This window comes from Lepeophtheirus salmonis, chromosome 10 (assembly GCF_016086655.4).
Source record: "Lepeophtheirus salmonis chromosome 10, UVic_Lsal_1.4, whole genome shotgun sequence".
In the NCBI taxonomy this organism is placed as follows: Eukaryota; Metazoa; Arthropoda; class Copepoda; order Siphonostomatoida; family Caligidae; genus Lepeophtheirus; species Lepeophtheirus salmonis.
In genome coordinates, this window is record NC_052140.2 from 3,850,324 (window position 1) to 3,859,904 (window position 9,581).

General features: G+C 30.8%; 1 long non-coding RNA gene across 1 annotated transcript; it reads left to right on the top strand.

The window, feature by feature from the left end:
- Positions 1-8,975: 8,975 nt before the first annotated feature.
- On the top strand, positions 8,976-9,356 carry LOC139906526 (uncharacterized). The gene is made up of 2 exons (XR_011782107.1): positions 8,976-9,073; positions 9,135-9,356. It is a non-coding gene; the product is annotated as an uncharacterized lncRNA (long non-coding RNA).
- Positions 9,357-9,581: the final 225 nt, after the last annotated feature.

Below are 9,581 nucleotides of genomic sequence, written 5' to 3' on the forward strand. Positions count from 1 at the left end.
GTCGCTCCATGTTCTTGTTCTTTAAGGACGTTAAGCCAAATTATATTGTATAAGCTTTTTTGGATATGTATTATTAGCTTGTTTTCCAACAATCAACACAAAGATACTAAAAATGGTCTATAAATACTCAGGATTTTAATAAATTAACGTATTTTGTTGCAAAGCTCAGAGTGAAAGGATTATCAAAATGTAACGGATGACATAAATTATTTAATCAAACTAATGAACACTAAATTTTTAATGTGTCACATTTGACAACATCGCTTTTATAAAGTGAATTTGTCCTTTGATCTGTTCGTAGTGAAACTCTTTTATTCTATGACAGTTATTGATTTTTTCTTCACTATTTTTTTATACAAAAAACTTTTTTTGTATTAAATTTGTATAAATAGGGAACTGAATAAATAGCTATAATCATGAATTATATTATAATTAATAATTGTTTTTTTTTAAAAAATAAATATCTTAGAAAATAAATCACTCCTCATTAAAAAGTTGTAATTTTACTTTTGCTTGTTGTTATTTTTGATATCTTCACCAATAAAGTTATGGAAAAAATGTGAACATTTTATTGTTAAGAAGCAGAAAAAGTGATCAGTTTGATGCAGTAAAAAAATGGTTTGACATATTTTTTAAATAAGAGGCATCACAATTTTTTCAACAATTATGAACTTACAAAACTACTCAAATCAAGTGTTAACGATGTTACAAAGGCTTTCAAGGAGATTGATTTTCGGGAACATCTGCAAGGAAGGCTTCTGAGAGCAAAAGACGCACTTTAGACTTCTTGAAGCGCAATAAAAGGAAATTTGTCCTCATACCTTGCCAAATTTGAACCCCTAGGACAAGTCGGTGTGGGGGGTCTTGCAGAGATAGTCTAATAAACGTATACATAGCACTTTTGACACTTTGCAGGCTTCCATTCTCGAGGCAGTGGCTAAAATGACCAAAGAGTTCTTCATCTAGGCCTGTGCCAGGTTCAAGGCCAGGTTGAAGGCTGTGGTTAAAGCTGGAGGTAGTTAGTTTGCTGGTGATTGACTTGTATAGACCACTACATGTAGATTTGGGGTATTCTTAATTAATTTTGGAGTAAATTGTAATTTCATTATCCATAAATTTTCTGATTTAAGGTATAAATGCATGTGGGGTATTGCTTAATTAATTTGTGGAAGTAAATTGTAATTTACATTATCCTTAAATTTTCCGGATTTAAAAAGCAGTAACAGATAATTGACTTTTTTTTCTACAAAATGTGAATAATGTTTTAGAAAAGAGAAGTTTAGCTGTCATGACGTTTCATTAGATTACTGACAAGGCAGCTATGGGAGGAAGGAAATGGACACTAATTATACTATGTATCTAGACATTAATTATTCCTATGTTTATCCTCAAATTCTACTCTGAGTTCAATAAGGACATAAATTTATAGCAACTGATCAAATTATATATGTTAATTTCCGTTTTACATAATTACTCTTAGACTTGGTACCTTTTACACTTCAATGTTCTCTCTATAAATATTAAAGAGTAAAGATAATTGCTTGGTATATAAATAACACTGTTGAGAGTAGCAACTAATAAAGAATTAACACTTGATTCAATACTTATAATTTATAACTTTATGTTGTACCTTTTGTGATTCAATCAACATTTGATGATTTTTCCTTTTTCTTATTCTGTATTTGATAACACAATATTCAACTATAAAACATAATGAATCTCACTCTTAGTTGTTTTGTTGTGAACGTTGATTGATTAAACTCAAACTATATCTTTTTTAGCCGTGCATAGTTTCCTACTATGGAATAAAAAATACTACAACAGTTATGGAGAATGAAGTAATTGGCTAAATATCAATATATTTTGGACCTCTATTAAAGAAAAGTTGGGAGATGCATTTCAAGTTATTACCTCTGACAACGAAGTTGAACAGAGGTTATATTTTCGGTTTGTTTGATTGTAAGTAAGATAATGGGAAAAATTACTGACCAATTTTTTCAAAATTTGTCGGAAAATATAATGTGTCACCATTAAGGCCTATTAACTTTTGAGAGGTGAAGATAATTTGTTCGTCTGTTTGTAAACAGGATTACAGAAAACGCTACAGAGCATAGAACTTTGTATGAAAATTATATATATATACAGTAAGAGACCATTTGAGAGGTCAAGGTCAGACAAAACGTTAAAAACGCAAGACCGACCATCACCTTAGAAAAAAACCACACATGCATCATCAATCATCAAATAACCTGCTTTCTCCAAAAACCTCGTATTCACTTTCTAAAGTTGTGGCGTTGAAGTTTTGAAAGCACAGAAAGTTTTAAAATTAAATTAGTGAGTGTTGTATATTCTTTTTATGTTGAGCACCAAATAGAGAAGAAAAGTTGATCATCCAATTTAGCAGTTCACATAACCATTTCCCCCTTCCTTAAATATAAAAAAGCTTGTACAATACATACACATATAATACTATTATGTAATTGGTTAATCCAAGATCATGTTTTCCTTGGTAAAACTTTTCCACATAACAAAATATGTCAGTAATGACCACAAATTCTTGAGAGAACATTTTTATATAGTTCCTTTTAATTCATTTTCATAGAGTATTTATTTGAGGGGATCCCAAAAACAAAAAAATATTAACAAATTTTGTTTGAAAAACACTTCATTTAATTGAACATAAGCTCAAATACAATACATACTAAGGTCCCTTGACAACAACAATAAATTAAACTTACCCAGGGTGTGAGTATATATTTAATGTGTTTTCACTGGTGGTGAATATCGGTTAAGAAACCTAGGCCAGATTGAGACCGATGGACTGAAGTAATTATGACCTTTGAAACAATTTAGGTTTCGATCAGTTACAAATTTTCCTCTGAGACTGATCTGTATAAGTTCCAAAGACAAATTTGACAGAAATCGATTCCACAAAAGATAAGTCTTTATCAATCTCATTGGAAATTAGGTCTAGACCAAATTTAAATGATGAATGGTTGATGACATCATGTGTGTTTTCAAATTGTGAGCATTGATGTCATGTGAAATTGATAGGTAGATTGTTACTGTGTACAGCCACCCACTGATGGAGGCCTTGAGATCATCCAAATTTTATGGAGGGTTAGCACAGACTCTCGCCTCGACTACACTTAAATGGCATAGTCGAGAAGGGAACCGTATAGGGAGGAATGTGGCTAAACCGAGCCATTCTAGTTTAACTAACTCAACGATTTCAGATCTCTTTGACCTGGTTGACCTTTGTTGCCGTTGAATGCAGTTGTCGATGTCGTCTTATATAAGAGGCCTTACTCAAATCTTTCACATACCTCTTCACAGTATAATCATTGACATTGAGAGGTTTGGTATGCTACCTCATCGACATGGCCCGACTTCTGGTGATCGTGGTCTCCACGTCCTCTATGATCCCGATTTTCTGGCGTTTATCACCGCCAGGGGACCTCTCAAGGCTAGGGACCTGAAACCACTATGTTTTTAATCTTGTTAACAAGTCTCTGGGACTACCCTACGACCTTCGTGATCTCTTCAACACTCACTTGGGCGTGGAGAAGATCAAAAACCCTTTGCCTTTTCTCCAACATAATGAGACCTTTTGATTCCAAAGAGTGACACCGTAAAATTTGGTTAATTATTTAAAAACGATTATGTCTCAGTCCACACTCTGAGACTCATCGTTCTAGAAAAAATCGATTAAGACTGAAACAGAAATAAATAAATTTCAAACAAACTTTTTACAATAATATTTTTGCGCTAGATACGAAATAGGATTTGTATTTTTGTATTTCATTTGATTGCTGCTTGCAGTTAATCTAATAAAACGTCTTGACAGCAAAACTTTTCTTTTTCAAATTGTGAAATTTGACAAATTATTTCTCAGAGTTTTTTTTACATACCGAATGTAAATTCATAGCTCTAGCAATAAACCTTTGCGCTCCAATAGAAAATAATTTGATATTAGAAGACAACATTTTGGTTTTTTTCAATGAGGGTGTAGCAGTACATTTGAGTGCCCCCTTGACCACAGCAGGAAAGAACTCATTAAATATGTATTTTGACAACTAATTAAAAAAAATATTTGACATATTTGAATACATATTTAAAATTTTAGATTCATTTAAGATAAATAGAAATATATAACTAACTGTAAATTATGTCTCAAGTACCCATTGTCAAAAATGTAGCATATTAATTGGCCACCACAGTCAGCCTGACTGAAGTGTGCGGCATATTGTTTTATCATTCCCGTGAAAATACATTTGATTTTACGAAGAGTAAGGAACAAGCAACAGCATCATAAATCGTTTTCTTTGAAAAAAAAAAGCAATTCGACTCTAATCCATTGTCAAACAGAGCCTCAGAGTACTTTATGCGTGCCACTTGCTCTGATTTAGCACTGACAGCCGCTAAGACAGATACTAGTAAGACTAAAAAGAGTGCATACAACGACAATTACAATATTTACAAACATACCATTTGCATTTACACTATGCAGTGTCATTTTTAATCATAAATAACACTTGGTGCCTTGAGATTTAATACAGTTTTGAAAAGTGCCCCGACTGAAAAAGTTTGAGAAACGCTGATCTAAACACGTGATTTCTCGATTACTTTGATGATACTACTCCAGTAGTGTTGAGTTGGTCCTTGATTAGGACTTAAAATTTGATCCACTTCAGTCCTAAAAAATTATAAAGTTATGTCCATGATGACGTCAAAAAAATATTTTTTTTTTTTTTTTAAAGAATTTTAGTAACGAAATCCCACGGACCGGTCCTAAAACTGAACTGGACCGAAAAAATACGTCTTGATACAACACTACTCCCCTTCCCTTTTCATTTGGTATTCATTTTTTTAGAACAGGGGATTAAAAGTTTTTGAAATGAAATAACAAAAATGCAAAAAGAAACGAAAAGTACATTGTGCTTTTTCACTCCTTTGCAATACTTTGAAATGCCCCCCTGTTGTTTGTTCTATTATATTTTTTGCATGTCGTGACGTTAAAACTCATTTTCATTATTGCAGTAAAAATAGCAAGCACATTAAATTAAATAGATTTTTGCAATAAAATGAATTAAATGTTGCATTGCATATAGTTCACTATAAGTATATATAAAATACTAAGCCCATAAAATAAAAATACTACGAGGAAAACTTAGAAATTTACTAAACAAATTATAATTATATATATTTATGCACTGATTTGAATATTCATTATTTCCTTATTTGTAATCGAAGATTTTTATTTCTTTTTTAATTATAAGTGAACCAAATATGAATTAAGTTTTAAATGGTGATATATGTATATACATTTTCCTCCATGAAAAATGTTTGCAATTATAAGAAAAAATTGTTTTTTTATAGAATGAAAAATATAATTCAAAATATTGAGCAATCTTTAGATAACGTTAAATAGTTTTTAACATAAAATTATTAAGCTTAAAAGCAATTAAACATCGTGCTGGTATGATTTATTCTCTTACATTCACTGTACGTAAGTACGTCCGGTAGCTCTTAGATAAGAAAATATAGAGGGTCGTAAAAAATTTGAAACTTTTCATGGACTTCTGTACCATGGCGAGACTCTAAATGACGTTGTAAATTGAATTTCGATCTTTCAATCGCAGTTACCTCTTTCCCACATTTTCCAAATTTGCAACGGAATTTATAACTTTTTTTTTCAAGACGCCAAATAATAAAAAAATGGTTTCAAGTTCCAATCACATTTAAAAGATTCTTTTTCTGCTTCCATTTTCTATAGATTCTATAATAATTTTTTCAAAATGTCCTCTAATTATTTCAAATTAATACCAAAATTTAACTCTATGTGGACGAGTTGTACATTCAGAAGTCCAACATAAAAACTAGTATTTTTGGCTGAGGGTATGCTATTAATGTTAAAGTTGATCCCACCCTTGTCCTTGTGAAGGGATATACTTGTATTTGTTTCTTCTGATAAATTGATGTACATCCATTTTAATTAATTGTCTCCTTTATTCACAAACTGATTTAACCATATTATATATATTTAATTTTGTAAAAAGTGATGGAGAATGCATGCAGCAGATACTCATCTTAATGTATAAGTTGTGTAGTTGTTTTTTTCCCCAATGGCCAAGGATGTGTGAGGATGTTCATGTAAAATACGTCTAAAAACCGTGTGGGAAAACGCTTATATGAATTAGATTTTATTCTAATATCAGTTTTGTGAAATGTTTTCTAACCTTAAAACGATAATAAATAGATTGAATTATTATCTATTATTCAGACGAATGTATATATAAATCAGAAAGGAACATTCGTGCTTGATTAAATCTAACAGCAATTCTGCCAAAGATTCAAACTACTATTAAAAACAATTATTAAAGTGATAAAATTAACATTACCACAAGCAAATCAGATAAAATTAACTGTTGAAGGGAAGAGGTTCCCAAACGGTGTATCATGAGGCAAGTTCAAGTGTGCCGTAAAATTTATGACAACCATACATTATTTGCAATAGCTTATAATAATCAATATGATTGGTTTAATTAAAATAGGTGTATCAAGAAATATATAAGTCTTTTGGTGTGCATTGGGTACAAAAAGCTTGGGGACCACTGTCTTAGGGGACATGTCATTACGAGGTATCGTGCAATTTCCCCATAATTAAGCCTCATAATTAGTTTGAGATTAAACACAGGGTTTTCAAGTTTTTTAACTTAGGCTTGCATGAGATTTTGAGATCTTATGTCAATTTACAAACATAAGAATATTAGAAAATCGTATTTCAGCTGAGAAAATTTGTTTTACAAAAAAGAAATGTTTATCTTCCAACGAAATTTCCACACACGAACGAGATGGCAGTGTCTCAGAGGGAACTTATGTCTGAGTCTTCATAGAGTGACCAGCTACATGAGAGGCAAACTCGTCAACCGAAGACAGCAGAGAGACACAGATACAGCATAAAAAAAATATTCTAGCTTTTCTTGAGACATAACTTTAAAAGTATTTTCTTGTAATCTTTAAAATTATTCTTTAAATCTCAAATTTTTTGAAGTTATCTAATAAGATGCAGAAAACTGAAAAAAGTAATAGAAATTTATATAAATTAACGAAAATTCGAGCGATTTTTTTGCTCTTCTAAAATGGTGAGCGCGCTCCCGCTCAAGAATTTTAAGCGGCGCTTAATAATGCTTTGCATAAAAAATAACACTTCTAACAATGATCTAGTATTACTCCCAATATTTTATGACTCGTGGTTACTCTTTATACATATGTGGATGTTCTCTCTTAATTTTCAAAATAATACTAATAATGGATAACAGCTTTAGAAAATACAAACACTGTTCAGATTACCCAGACCAAAAAGTTCAAACACTACAAAATGGAAAGGATTTACAACCCTAGATATGTTTTCCCCCCTTTCTTTTTTAATTTGAGCTGCTGAGATTTAGCTGCACACGTTCGTTGCTATATTGTTATTTTATGGACCAAGTAGTAACATTATAAAATGAGTGAATTGCGAGCATCTAGACAAAACGTTGCTTCATTTATTATTTTTATTTATTTTGTTTTTAAGTCCTAAAACATGGTAAATCAAAGTAATTAGAAAATAAACATTCTATAAATGTGAAGGTATTGTAAAATAAAATAACAAAATTTCAATGAAAATTCTTTTTATTTTTAAAAAAAATATGCAAAAAAAAAAAAGATGTTTCTAGTAGAAAATAAATATTATTTCAAAACGTGCCAAGAATGGGACTATCTATATTATTATTCTACATTTATCTAAGAAAGCTTTTTTTAAAGAACAATAAAGATCTAATTAAATGAATTAGTTTTTATTTTTTAGCCTTCATTTTGAAGAAAGAAATTAAAAGAGGCAAATGTATTTCTCATTTGTTTGAAATTATTCAACAACATAGTAATGGTTATTAGGCAAAGTTGATGCTCTTTTACTTATATTCCCTAACATGGGCCATTAAATGTAGAAGTAGTTTTTAGTGGATTTGATCAAGAAACTTAGAGACAAAGTATATCACTGTAGAATTGTATAAAATATGACAAATCGGCATGTAAAAATAAAATAAACCAAAAAATGACATCGAAATCTTGACGATTAGTAGAATCTTTAAGAGTAAAGCAGCTTAAACTATCATTTCGTTTTATTATATCCTAACAGTAACCTAAGAAATATAGCCCAAATTCAACTCCGTATCTAGCACAGAACCTGCTAAGAATTAATGCTATGTTGATCCTCATTTTTTTAAAAGGTTCCTTTTATTGGTCCGATGGAGTTGCACTAATTAAGTAATATTATAGTATTACGAATACTCCATCTTACCTAAGAATTGTCTTTGAAGTCCATATACAAAAATAAATATGTCCTCTCTAGAACCTACGCACATTGAGTTCAAGTGAATAATTTTTTTTTTTAGCTACGTCGCTCCGTGATCCTAAATTCTACTCTGAGTAAGTCCAACATGTGCTTAAACTTATAAATCTCAAGAAATCCTCTGTATTACTTTTTCCGTCTTTCATAAGCACACACATGATTAATTAATCTATACTTTCATGTTCTCTCTTCAAGAATTAAAAAATAATGTCTAGCACGTGTTAAAAATCTATAGTTCCGAGATATTGTTTTCATTTCCCAATCGATTGAAAAGCACGTCTAATTCAGTGACAAAATAAGTATAGTCGTAACAAATATGCCTTGTCAGAAACTGAAAATTAGTGTGGTCATTCTGACAATTTGAAAAATGTTTTGGAGGAGAGCAGCTTAATTTTCGTGACGTATTGTTAAACGAGAAGCAAATCGCCATGAAATGAAGAAAATAAAAACAAATCTCACTCTGTATCTAACAAGGATATAGGTAGAAATTACAAGGAAGTCAATCGTCAATTCTACTGTGAGTCCAACGATGATATGTGTAACAAATCCTCTGTGTTACTTTCCGTCATTTATAACCACTGGCAACCAATGGCACCATACTAATAATGTCGTGCTCGTTAAGGTCCTATTTTTTACAACCACATCATTATAAATCTTACAAATATAAAAGTGGAAATAGAGGTAATCGTTATACTAATATACCTGAACAATGTAAATTAAATTTTTTTATTGAAATTAACAGCACCTAACAAAGATGAAATCCCAGCTAAGTCTAAAGAAAAATCTCAAAACCTACAGAAGCTCCGGAATGAAACACGCCTGAAGTCAGAGTGTCGTAAACTGTTCAACCAGTTTAATAATAGACTTAATGAAGCTATAAGAAATGAAAATTTTACTATTTATTTACAATGTACATATCGAGTTTGTTGATTGTCCTATAAAATAGATAGTGTTGTAAATATTATGTATGCGAACGCGTTTTTTTTTATTTTTGGGCATCTCAATATTGTTTTATTATTTTTAAAACTATTATCACTTTTATGTAAGCTTATAGTAAATACGAGCGTGTGTGCTTATATATGACGGAGAGTAAAACACTGATGATTTGTTTGGGAGTTATAAGTGCTAGTCCTCCTTAAACACTTGGTGAGAATATTAATATCAGAGGTTCTATTCTCAGAGAATGGAA